General features: G+C 44.3%; 1 long non-coding RNA gene across 1 annotated transcript; it reads right to left on the bottom strand.

Annotated features, from left to right (window-relative positions):
* Positions 1-11070: 11070 nt before the first annotated feature.
* Positions 11071-12841, bottom strand: LOC147033415 (uncharacterized). The gene is made up of 2 exons (XR_015051247.1): positions 12768-12841; positions 11071-12595 (listed from the first exon to the last, which is right to left on the bottom strand). It is a non-coding gene; the product is annotated as an uncharacterized LOC147033415 (long non-coding RNA).
* Positions 12842-13304: the final 463 nt, after the last annotated feature.

Below are 13304 nucleotides of genomic sequence, written 5' to 3'. Positions count from 1 at the left end.
TGCAGTTGCCGCTATGGATTAATGCGTGTCGCGTCAAGGAACGATCTGTTCGATTGGCATATAAAACCAAAGTGCTTACAGACTGGTAGACTCCGCTCGGTCACTGACAAAGCCAGTCTGTAACTAGAGGTTCTATCTCCCCAACTCGTAAGGTACAGGATTACGTTGGTATCGCGATTGAAGACGCGTGACCCGAGGCCTGTGCCGAGCCGGCCGGTGTTATCGACTCCCGGAGACGGTGGTGGCGAGGCTGGCACCTTGGACCGGGTCAGATTCCCACCACCCTGGATCTGCAAATATATATATATATATATATATATATATATATATATATATATATATATATATATATATATATATATATATATATATATATATATATATTTATCCTGGTGTTGGTGCAGTGGTTCGGGCAGCGGCTTGGGATCCAAAAGGTCCTGAGTTCAAGCCCCGTTGGGCCACTGAATTAATACACCAGGGGGTTGACTCAGCCTGTCATCCTTCTGAGGTCGGCGAAATGAGTACCAGTATACTGGGCCGGTGTATACCCCGGTTAAAATAGGTGTACCATATCCCTGTGTCGTAAGAGGCGACCAGGGTTGCGTCAGGAAGGGCATCCGGCGTAAAACATGTGCCAAATCACTATGCAGATCATACGGATGATCCGCTGTGGCGACCCCTAACGGGAGCAGCAGAAAGAAGAAGAAGAAGAGAAGAAGATGTATATATATGTGTATATATATATATATATATATATATATATATATATATATATATATATATATATATATATATATATATATATATATATATATATATACACAGTATTTATCTTAGGTCGAAGTCACATTTGCCATGGGGGCCGTGGGGTCTCCAAAATCTACGGCCACTAGCAATTATACGGCGGCCGCAGCATTTCCACAGTCACAAAATGTAGCAGTCACAAATGTTTTTATTTTTCGGGGAGCCGCACGGTGTATTTAGAAATTGTGGAGACTGAAAACGTGGGGGTGCCGTACGGTCTTTGATTTGATGTCGCACGGTGACCTTAGGGCGTCCCTGCGGTGGCCATAGAATTTTCAAGGCAGACGCAAGGTAGCCTCAAGGTGCCCGCAAGGCGACCGCAGGGGTGCCCTAAGGCGAACGTGCGGCCAGACGGACGGTAATGAGTGGGTATATATACCAGTTCTTTTTTTACTGAAATAAAAATAGAACAGTTCGGAATATACCAGTACGTGGTGCCCCCAGAATCCGAATTGAATTCGTCCCAGGAGGCTGTTCAGATTGCAAAAAGTATGATTCCCAAACTATTTTCCCATTAAGAAATAATGGAAAGTGAATTAATCCATTCCTGGATCCCAAGAAAACCCACTTTCAACTGAAATTCCCCATGTTTAAGGTAAAATAAGATGAGTAAATGAGCGGTGGCGGTGTATTGTATGTAAACTGGAACAATCACCATCTCCAAGGTCCACACAGGCTCATGCTGTGGCATGGGTTCCGATCGCTCGCGCACTCTGTGAGCGCTGCCCCCAGCGCAGCTCATCAAACATGATGCCCCCAGAACCACAATCACTTTTATCAAACGCATCGGGCTGAGGTAATCATGGATATTCCAAATTACAACCAGTTTTTCTGTGAAATGAAATCCTTGCCTGACAGTCCATCACACCACGTGATCGGATTGCTTTTTTGTTATTAATTAAAACACAAGATGAGTAAAAAAATAAAAAACAGCACAAATCAAGGTGAAAAAACGAGGTAAAGTAGCGATCGACACACGAGAGATGCTTTCACGAGTACTTCCACCGATGAACTGAATGAACAAAGCGCGAAGATGTTGGTCGAACAGGTGGGGGAGACACGTGAGCAAATATGAACACTTCGTTGTGTTTGGTTTTTTAAAATGTATTCGGTTTTTAGGGCAAAATTCATTTTTCATTGATAAGAGACTACGGCAGCCGCACGAATAACGCAAGCCCACCGTACGCCCTACGTACGGTCGATGTGGAACACAACTACGTCACAACTACGGCATGTCGAATTGCTACGGCCAACGTAGAAATGGAAAAAGTTATAACTCCGCGTTATAATTCCACGGCAACCCCTACGGCCTGTAAAAGATAGCCAAACGGCGAAGGGCCACCTTGAGGCCACCGCAGAAACTATGCGGCCGCCGCACGTTTCTGTCAATTCAGAGGGCGTACGGCCGCCGTATCCTCGCCGTAGAGCAAATGTGACTTAGGCCTTAGGAACAAAATCAAAGTAAAAAACCAGCTCGTAGTGCTGGTGTTCCAGTGCAGCTGTGGAATAATAGACTGGCCATAATCAGAAAACAATAAACTGGACATTAAAACAAGCAAACTCTTCACCATCATCGAAATGTCTGACAAAAATCAATGTATCCTGAGAATGTACCAACTGAGACGAGAAGGAGGTAGCGGCCTGATGAAGCTCAAACAAATGCAAAGAATGACAACTGTAGGATTGGCTGAATTCGTGAAAGGTGCAACAGACTACCAAATCCAATTTGTAAGCAAACATGAAGACAACAAACCTAAAAAAGTGTCCCGAACTCACTTTGCAAAGAATTTCCAAAAACAGGTGGGAATAGAAGATGCCACACAGGGAAATGAAACTGCAACAAACTCAGCCCCAACATTTTTACAGCCATTTTCCCCTGCTGAGCAGGGATTAGCTTTTTGCTGGCCCCATGCAATCATGGTTCCCTTCTTGAGGCAATGTTTTATGGCTGGATGCCCTTTCTGATGCCAACCCTGGTCGCCTCTTACGATACACAGGGATATGGTACACCTATTCCAACCAGGGCATACACCGGGACCAGTACACTGGTACTCATTTTATCGACCTCGGAAGGATGACAGGCTGAGTCAACCCCCTGGTGTTAATTCAGTGGCCAACGGGGCTTTAACTCAGGACCTTAGGATCCCAATCCAGCCACCCGAACCACGAAGCCAACACCTGGCTATAAACTCAGCCCCAAACATTGCAAAAAATACAAAATCAATATATAAACAGAAATATGAACAAATACATACCAACAACAGGGAGAACGACAAAAGAGTCGGAAAATCCCCCCCCCCCCAAAAAGTTGGACAGATTGGGAATAGACGAAGAAGGCTCTTTGGAATAGCCAAGAAGACGTCTGTTCAACTGGGATGGAGAACAAATCATTAAAAATTCCCAAGACCACGGACACTTCACCAGTGGCTTTAAGAAAATGTCAGGACTGAGTCAACTGAGCAAGTGTTGGTTCTGCAAAGTAGAAACAGAAAATACGAGGCACCTCCTGTCGGGATGTAAAAAAGTCATGTCAGAGCAGCTGCACACAAAACGGCACAACACGGTATGTGGAATAATCTGGCACATCTGCAAAATTCTCAATGTCCCAGTTCCATAAAAATCATGTAAACATTGCCAATGCGTACAAAAAGGAAAAGAAGGCATTGTTAATCGAGGTGTCTGTACCCATCGATTTTGGCTTGAACAACGCAGAAATTAAGAAAATGGCCAAATACCAAGATCTCAAAAATGAAGTGAAAAGGTTATGGAAGCTGAAGAGAGCCAAAATTGTACCAGTGATTATTGGAGCAACAGGAATGACGAAGAAGAACCTTACAGAGATCTTAAAAATCATTCCTGGGAATATTACTACAAAATAACTGCAGTTGCAAGCTGTCTGGGGCTCGGTGACGATCCTCAAAAGAGCCCTGGGAGCAAAACTTTGAGAACAAGAAAACTTCACAACTTGGTCCATGAATCAAGTTTCATATGGATCGAAAGTGAAAATCACAATTGCAGTGAGGTATTTATGAAACCTTTCACCCACCTTCGGACACCTGCTGGGACCCCAAAACATTCCACAGGTTTGGCGGGGCTAACCCCAAAAATGAGGGAGAAGTTTGGAGATGGACAGACAGACAGACAGACAGACACTCCTACTTTATAATATAGATACATGCAGACATGGTATTATTGCTGCCTATTATATAAGAGCATATTATGCGCATGCACAGGTGTATGTACGGTTGTGTCCGTGCCGTCCGTACATAGTTCTCCACCATCCTCATATTTAGTAATATGCCTGGTGTTGGCTTAATAGTTAGGGTGGCGGGCTTTGGATGCTCGGGTCCTGAGTTCAAATCTCGCTCAGCTGTTGAATTAATACCAAGTGGGGTTAACTCGGCCTGTCATCCTTCCGAGGTCAGCAAAATGAGTGCCAGCATGCTGGTATACTGTGTCGGAGTGGCGACCCATCCAGGATGTGCCCAATAGCCAATGAGACTGCTTAAGCAGCACCAATGCTCTGCACAGAGTATGGTTCCAATCTACTCCTCCTCCTTCTCCTCCTCCTCATATTTAGGACCAATATGTGGCTGGCTAAAGATCTGACACAGTTTTGAGTTTGAGCCCCTGTTGTGCAATAGAAATAACACCAGGTGGGGTGACGCAGCCTGTCATACTTTCGAGGTCAGCAAATTGGGTACCGGTTGACTGGGAACAGGTGCACTGCATTAGCAGCACAGCAGCGCTTCCAGAAATGATGCAACCAGCAGCCACACTCAGCATACGATACAGCAACAGTGCGTAGAGACCCGGGTTTGCTTACTTTTCGTGGAATCCTTTCAAGTTATGAAAATTTAAAATATTCAAGGAACTTCCCACTATAAAATATTGCCTCAATTCTGTGGTTGCTTCTTGTGCCCCAAACCCCTCGCTCTCTGTACCCAACCTCTCCAGTCACATCCAACTGTTCCTGGACTGTGCTTTTTCACCTGTGAAGGTGGAGAGGTTTCTGGCACCCTGCTTTGCTGCTCTTCCACATCCTCTTTCTGCTCTTTTCACTCCATCACTTGCCATAGGTTATGTTTCCTCTGCTTGGAAATCAGTCAACATCACTGCGTTACATAAACTAAAACAGAACTCAGTTGAGCACATACCTCTGCCCAGCTGAACAGTTTATATTTTGTATCCCACTGATAGGCTTGGTGTTAGCTTAGTGGTTAGGGTGGCTGGGTTGGGTTCTTAAGGTCCTGAGTTTGACTCCTGTTCGCTGATGAATTCACACCAGGTGTGGTTGACTCACCTGTCATCCTTCTGAGGTTGGATAAATGAGTACCAGTGTACTGGTAGAGGGGCACAACATCAGTGGCACAGCCACGCTTCCAAGAAATGATATATTCCTGGCAACTGAGCTGCCATACGCAAGAATGGAACAGATGTGGATACATCAACAAAATTGTATTTTACCAGTTTGTGATTTTGTCATGGTCTGAGAGGGGGAGAAGCTGCTGCCTGTCTGTCAGCACGATGTGAGACGTCATGGCAGAGAGTGGAGTCATCAGCAAAGAGATAGAGGATTTTCCTGAGTCATTCACATCATTGATGAAGATTAGGAATAATATGGGGCCCAGAACACTGCCTTGGGATACTCCAGCCATAACATGGAGAGGAGATAGAAGGGTTCCATTGAGAGCCGCATGTTGGCTTCGAGAGGGGAGGAAGTCAGCAATCCAAGAGCAGAGTTGGCCTTAGATTCCATCGGCAGACAATTTGGAGAGCAAGGCAGGATGCCAGACTGTATCAAAAGCTCGAGATATGTCCAGAAAACGGCCCTGATCTCATGTTTAATATCGAGGGCCTCCAGCATTATTGGGAAATTTAGAAGCAGCATGTCCAATGTAGATTGACCAGGTCTGAATCCAAAATGATTACCTGAGATGAGGCTGTTGGAGAAAAGGAACGATTTTTTTTTGTCAACTGCGGTGATGGAGTCCATGACCTTGCTGATGATTGGAAGTATCGTAAGATAACTGGGCTGTAGTCAAAGGGGATCCGTTTTACACCTTTTTATATAATGATGTGATGTGGACCGATTTCAAATAATTCAGGTGAATACAGGAGACCAGTTTCTAAAGTGTGAATAAGAGCAATCAGAGATTGCAGACTCTCACCAAGACTTGTTTTGTGTGGCGTTTGTGTCGTTTTCAAAGCGGGGTTTTAACCAACCCCGCTTTGATCGGATACCTGACTCTGACCCGTGAGGTTTTTTTTTATTATTATTCAAATTAATTCAGAAAGGGATTAAAATAAGTTCAAGTCAAATCAAAGGAAGATGAAATAGGTACAGTACTGCATTGGAGTAATCAGAAGGAGCCCAAACAAACAAAAAAAAAAACCAGATGAAGTCATCAGGAGGAACGTTGATTGGATTCAGGTTTCAGATGCTTCTTCTCTACCCTCAAACCCATACCGACATACGTGTAAAGTTTCACCTCTATCTGTTCAGCCACTAAAGAGAAGATTTTTTAAGAATGTTTAAAAAAACAAAAAAACAATATGGCTGCTGAATCACATGACCGATGATGTCATGATTTTTTTTTCTGTGGACCATTTTATCCCGAGATGACTCAAAAATTTTCATACTGTTCGGGTGGGGCGTTCTACATATGCAATTATGATGTCATAACAAGGGCACTGATGATGTAATATAAAATCAAACTCATTTAATTCCCCATGAGGAAGGAGTACTTGCTATTTGCCAAGTTTCAGTTTTTCCCTTGGTGCGGTTTCAGATACAGAGGTCCAACGTTTTTCTTCTGTGGTTGCCACACCACGTGACTTGTGATGTTATAATTATCATTAAAACATTCTACAAGAGTCATTGCACCAATCGTGAAAATTTCCTCTCAATTCGACAAGCGGTTGCGGAGAAAACCGCGAAAGCTCTGTGCAGACAGACAGACAGACAACCAAACGAAACAAAATGCAATATCCTCCCCTTTACACATGGCTTAAAAAGCTTTGATGCACTCGGCGTCTGGGCTAAACATGGAACAGGAACGGTGGAACGTATGACGTCAAGACACACCAGGAAGGAAGGGCAGAGTGTTTTAACTTTTTAACCCTCAGCATCCGAGTACCCGAACAAGCAATCGTGTTTTTATTTGCCCTCGTGGCTGGTTTTAAAGCAATTGCCAATTGTTGATTATTTTACATGAATCAGTTGTGCTTTTGAAATCCTGTGCCAAGTCGGTGATCTGCGGTACCGTTCTGAAGGTGATACCAGTATGAAAGCGATACCGGTACGCGATAGCGATGGATTCCGACCTGTGCCGATTACCAAAACTGATCTCGCTTTAAAACAAAATCATTTTTTGTTGGAAATTGAAGTTGGAAGTAAAATAACTGGTCTCCTCATGGGGGGGGGGGGGAGCCCCGTGTGGGAATACTTTGAAAAATTACCGTGCTTGGACCATTGCATATTTTCGGAACCTGCGTAAAAAAAAAAATTTAACTTAAAAAATATTGATTATACCAGTATTACCCCACTGGTATATCGATATCGAAAAGAAATCGATATCGACTGAGCCTACGTAATTGCTAAAAAAAAAAAAAAAAAAACGGAATAAAAATTAACTTTCACCCTTTAAAAATGGTGTGAATGAATGATTGACATTGCTGCTTTTTATTGTGTCTTTTTCTAATCTGTGTTGCAAATTGAGCAAACTGCCTTTATGATACTTTAAAAGGCAGTGGATAATCGGAGTTTTCTGAATCTAATCGACATGAGAAATGCGATTGAATGAGACTCGCCATTATTATGAGTGAAGAAGAAGATGGAGGAGCAAGAGATTTTGTTTTACTGTAAATTGAAACCGGCCCAACTCTCCTCACCTTACTCAACTGTATCGTACTGTTTGTAGGTTGATAAAACTATGGCGATCAAAGTGCGTGTAGGGGGTAGCGTTATTGCTTCATTGGTGGTATCCCCGAAAGGACAATTCTTGCTGGCCAGATGTGGGCAGAGAGGGGCAGATATAGGCACATGATGACAGCTCCTTTTATGCTATCGAGAACATGGCGATACATAAAAAAAGTGCCCTTGCTTTCAATCTGAACACATTGATTGGACTACGTTTCAGGCCCCATGCCGCCTGTGTTTGGCCCTCCGGTACCACGGGAGGTGCCTCGCCCGCTGAAAATGTGAAATTTTATTCTTTTACACGACATCGCTGTTTTTAACCTTTTTGTGCGATCTGCTTTCATTATCCACCCTTCACTTCGACATCGATCCATCTAAAAATAGACCTTGTGTTCAGAGTTCCTCCATGTTGGCTCGAGCTTTGAAAAGCACAGACTGACATTTTGTGTTCTGTCAGTCTGTGGCTTGATATATTTTTGAATTGAATATGTCTAATTTCCCACTTGTATTCCTCTTTCAAAGAACTCTTTAAAGGTAAATTTCTGTGTTTGTCGTTTTTATGTACTGTGTGTGGATGGATGGATGTATATGTGGAAATATGTATTATCACAACAGAACTTGGAACATGCCTGTGTGTGTGTGTGTGTGTGTGTGTGTGTGTGTGTGTGTGTGTGTGTGTGTGTGTGCGTGTGTCATTGGTTATCTCCATATGTGGGTTTCAGAAGGTAGGACGGAGCCCTCCCAGGTGTGTGTGTGTGTGTGTGTGTGTGTGTGTGTGTGTGTGTGTGTGTGTGTGTGTGTGTGTGTGTGTGTGTGTGTGTGTGTGTGCGTGTGTCATTGGTTATCTCCATATGTGGGTTTCAGAAGGTAGGACGGAGCCCTCCCAGGTGTGTGTGTGTGTTTGTGTTTGTGTGTAGACGTTTGCGTACAAGTTGCTGTTGATGGCTGTTATCTCCACACATGGGTAGGTTTCCGGAGATTGAACGGAGTTGAATGGTCAAAAATTATCACATTGTCTCATCCTTGACTTCTGAAACAATCTACAACGTCAAATACCGCTCGTGAACCATCGTCGTCTTCAGACTTGTATAAATAACTGCATTTTCTTTTTCTGCACTCACAAATTCCTTGCTTTCCCCTGCTGTACATTTTGTGAATAAACCATTTTTAATGTGCCACATCATTTCCCTTACCTTGCTGTAATAAATTGCTTGTTGTAAATGTACCCAGCTCGGTTCATCTCTTCCTCCATTGGCCCAGCATGGTGCACACATTTGTTTAGCCAAGAAGTTGTGTGTGTGTGTGTGTGTGTGTGTGTGTGTGTGTGTGTGTGTGTGTGTGTGTGTGTGTGTGTGTGTGTGTGTGTGTGTGTGTGTGTGTGTGTGTGTGTGTGTGTGTGTGTGTGTGTTTTAACCAAACCTGCCGTTATCAAATTGTGTTCCCAGGAAATTATGGGAACCCAATTCCTATCATACAAGGAAATTTCTCATGTTCCTATACAGTATTCTCATGAGCCCAATTTGCATTCAGGAACAGAGCAATTGATTAATTTACATGTAATGACCACTGGTTTGCCAAATTATGATGGCACTCTTCAAAATCCACTCATAATTTAATTTTGGAAGAATATAGGACACCGCACTAAATTAACGTTGAGAAACTCAGAGGAACAACAGATAATTTGCAAGAAGCTTTTCAACTTGATAACCGACAAATACTTTAACTTGAAGGACATCCTCTAACTCGCTGGGATGTAAAGCCTGCTGTCTGTCAGCAAGATAGGAGAGAGAACACCCACCATCTTCCTCATACGTCAGCTGGACTGATGCCGGGGATCTTTCAAGAGCGACCATAATGTTGCTAATGCCTGACTTAATGAGCATTCCAAAGTGACCTTCAAAATGAAGGAGGGGATGGTCACCCTGCAGGTAGGGGGTCTAACCAGAGTGGCCTCAAAATGAACGTAACTCAGGTTAGATCTCTACCTGTAGGGTGACCATCCCCACCAGATGATCCACCCCAGACACAGGTGAAGTACACAATGGCCGTGCAGACCTTATTTTACTGTTTAACCCTCCGGGGATCTTTGCCTGGCCGAGGATTAACCATAACCATCACCGCCGCGCCTCAGCCGAGAGCGCCATTTCCTGTGTGTTTTATATTTCACGGCGATGGCCCCGCTTCACACATGAGCGACAAAAGGCTTCATTGGCTGGAACCATGACCTCAACTAGAATGGGGGGATGGCCAACTGAACTATCACACTGACTGGGAAATCTCAGGTACAAGAGGGTGATAAAATCTGAAAAATTGAACCCAAAACATTTTACCAAAATAAAGCAAACTTTTGGCACAAAACTTGAAGACCTGGAATGAAGAGCACAAGCCAACAGAATCTGGAAGAAGATTCTTACAGTGAGAGAAAAATTGGAGGAAGATCAAAGGTAAATGTTATGCTTATACTTGGGAGGGTCAAGTTGGATGGGGAGGAAGGGGTCACATTTAGGAGATATATATATATATATATATATATATATATATATATATATATATATATATATATATATATATATATATATATATATATATATATATATATATATCTGAAGAATGTCAGTCAGCATGCATCATGGCAGTTATCAAATAAATATCTGGAAAAGAACAGACAGGAAAGTAAGAAGATTGGATGATTCATTGATTGGAGTTCAATGTCAGCAGCATAGAGTTGGTTGTTGGAAACACCTGGAAAGTAAATGAGACGTTTCTTCACCTGAAAAGAGAACCTCACACACTGGAGGAGTTTCCTGTTAAGGGGACAGGTATGGGCCGGTTATGAGCAGGGACGAGGTGAGGAGGAAAGAGTATGAGACGTTTCTTCACCTGAGGAGAGAACCTCACACACTGGAGGAGTTTTCTGTTAAGGGGACAGGTATGGGCCGGTTATGAGAAGGGACGAGGTTAGAGTTTGGGTTCAGGCTCAGATTAAGTGCCCAAATGTACCGCAGAATTTTGCTCCAGTCACCATGACCTGTTGTTCAGGGTTGCGTTCCATCACTGTTGACCAGGTTGATTTACAGATGGAGCTTTCTGAACTTTCCTTGAATCGGTCCTGTGGCCCCGGTTGAGCCCTTTGGATGGGATTCCATCTGCCCCCATGGTCCACGATGAGTTTCCAAAACGGATTATGCCAGGGGCTGGGCATGTCAACTGATGCAAAGACACAAACTTTTTGGAACAAGACCATTTCTTCATTCTCTGTTCATTTCACGCAGAGCATGTCATCAAAACAGAAGTCATCTGAAAGGAGTACATCAAAAATATTGAAAAAAAAACATGGAGACAGATTGTGATTGTTCAAATTTTTACAATTTTGAGTTCAATGATTTCTATCATATTGTTACGGATCCGGGGTGGCAGGATTCTCGCCCAACTATTGGCGCCACCCTCACCACCGCCATCTCCCGGGTTTATAACACCGGCCGGCTCGGCACAGGCCTCGGGTCACACATCTTCAATCGCGATACCAACGTAATCGTTGCACCTTACCAGTTGGGGAAATAGAACCCCGGTTCCAGACTGGTTTTGTCAGATGCCGAGCGTTTTCTGCCAGTCTGTAACCATTTTTAGTTGTATATGCCAATCGAACGGATCGTTCCTCGACACGACACGAATTAATCCATTGCAGCAACTTCATTCGAACCAACCAGATTTATAGGGGAACATCGGGGAATACGACACAAGCAAAACATTCACGACAATGTTTTCATGAACATTCTTTAACCCGTTCTTAACGAGGGAACCACGGACTACAGGTTTCGAGGGGGTCCCTACCGAGATATGCCTTATACAACACGTGCAGACAAAGACAGACAGCATGCAAGACAAGACAGAGTACTTTGTGATGTTTCATGGATGAGAGGACAGTGTCAAAAGCACGAATGTCGCTCGCAACAGGTGGATGTCCAGGGATTTGAGGCTCAGCTCGAACGCGCCACGTGGCAAGATCGCGGCGCCGCACTCTTTCCTTTCCGCACCGCATGCGGTCTCCATGCGCTCTGACCCCGCGTAAGGTCGACGATGGGCCTCAGCTGATTTCTCTTTCTGTCCAGCATACAAATCCAGGCCTGGCATGTTCACCAGACAAGGCCCAAATCGAGGTACCGGGCTCCGGCAAGCGGATCAGCATACGTGTCGAGCCGTTGGTGTCAGCAGGGACCGTCAGAGGCTCTGTCGTTTCCACTCCTGCCTTCCCGCCTCGAAGCCCGGCTTCGCAACTCCGTCCTCCAAGTTTCTTTCTCTGTAGAATCACCATTTCTTTCCTTTTCCACGCTTGCCTCTCAAAGCCGGCTGCCGTCTCTCTCACGGCAGAATCACCTCCTCATAAGAGTCGATCGCCGATTCGACATGCAGGCCACCTCTCCCACTGCCCCAAAAAGGCAGACTCGACGTGCAGGCTGCCTCTCTTACTGCCAAAACTGCAGACTCGATGTGCAGGCAGGTTCAGCGTCTCTCCCGGCAGATCCAACACTGTGCCTCCTTCGTTCGCTCGCTTCGAAAACACGAGCGTGCCTCGAGAGCGACCTGTTTCCACACACTGAACCTTTTTACGAAGCCTTCATTCGCTCGCTTCGAAACCACCCCGAGCACCCCTTGAAAACCCGACTGTTTTCCACAAACTCAACCTTTTTACGAAGCCTTCGTTTCTCTCTCGTTCGCTCCTTCGACACACGAGCATGCCTCTCTCAGCGAAAACCGACAAACTCCTCCCCTTAGCTTCACTTCCTCTTTTTGTCCACACCCTCTCAGCCGACTGGACGGGGCCTCGTCCAGGATGGGGAAGAAGAAGAGGGAGCTCTCGTTCCACCACCACTGCACAAACAATAATACAGCCTCTTAAACCTCCCGACACACATGTAACGTCCATTTTACCACATAACCGAGCTAACCATGCATTTAATGGGGGATCTGAGCTAATCCAATATTTAGTAGTCCAATAAGGGCCATTTCCGTAACAATATTTCAAAACACGTCATCAGCTCACTTGTGCCGTAAGAGACCACGTCTCTTCTTCATTACATTTCTGCCTCGAAGGAAGTTGGTAATCGAGTGAAACTGCACAAATCGAACAGAAACATACAAGGCAGTGAGATTTTCATTTTAGAGAAAACATGAATAGAGGATAAATTATATATTTGTTTTTGAAGATTTGAATGTTTTATTGTTAAAATAAACACAAAACGATAAGGATACAATTTTGCTTGCAAAAATCAAAGGTTATGCAAGAGCAAGGTGATAGAGGGCCACAAGCAAGGGAGTGAATGAAGAAGAAGAGAGGCAGAGAGAGAGAGAGAGAGAGGGTGGGGGGAAGAGAGAGAGAGAGAGGGAGGGATAGAGAGGGGCGGGGGGGGGGGGAGAGTGAGGGAGGGAGAGACTTTTGCATACCTTTATTCATACAAGCTTAGAAAACAAGTTCCACATAACATTCAACACGAATCATAAAAAGAAGGTCAAGTACACAGTTAAAATGAACGAATGAAATCATTATGGTCTACTTTACACAATGTATTCCTGTGACACC

The sequence above is a fragment of the Eptatretus burgeri genome, chromosome 2 (assembly GCF_056783735.1).
Source record: "Eptatretus burgeri isolate ZD-2024b chromosome 2, Ebu_testis_v1, whole genome shotgun sequence".
Taxonomy (NCBI): Eukaryota; Metazoa; Chordata; class Myxini; order Myxiniformes; family Myxinidae; genus Eptatretus; species Eptatretus burgeri.
Note: the sequence above shows the minus strand (reverse complement) of the source record. Positions and strands in the feature narration are given on the sequence as shown.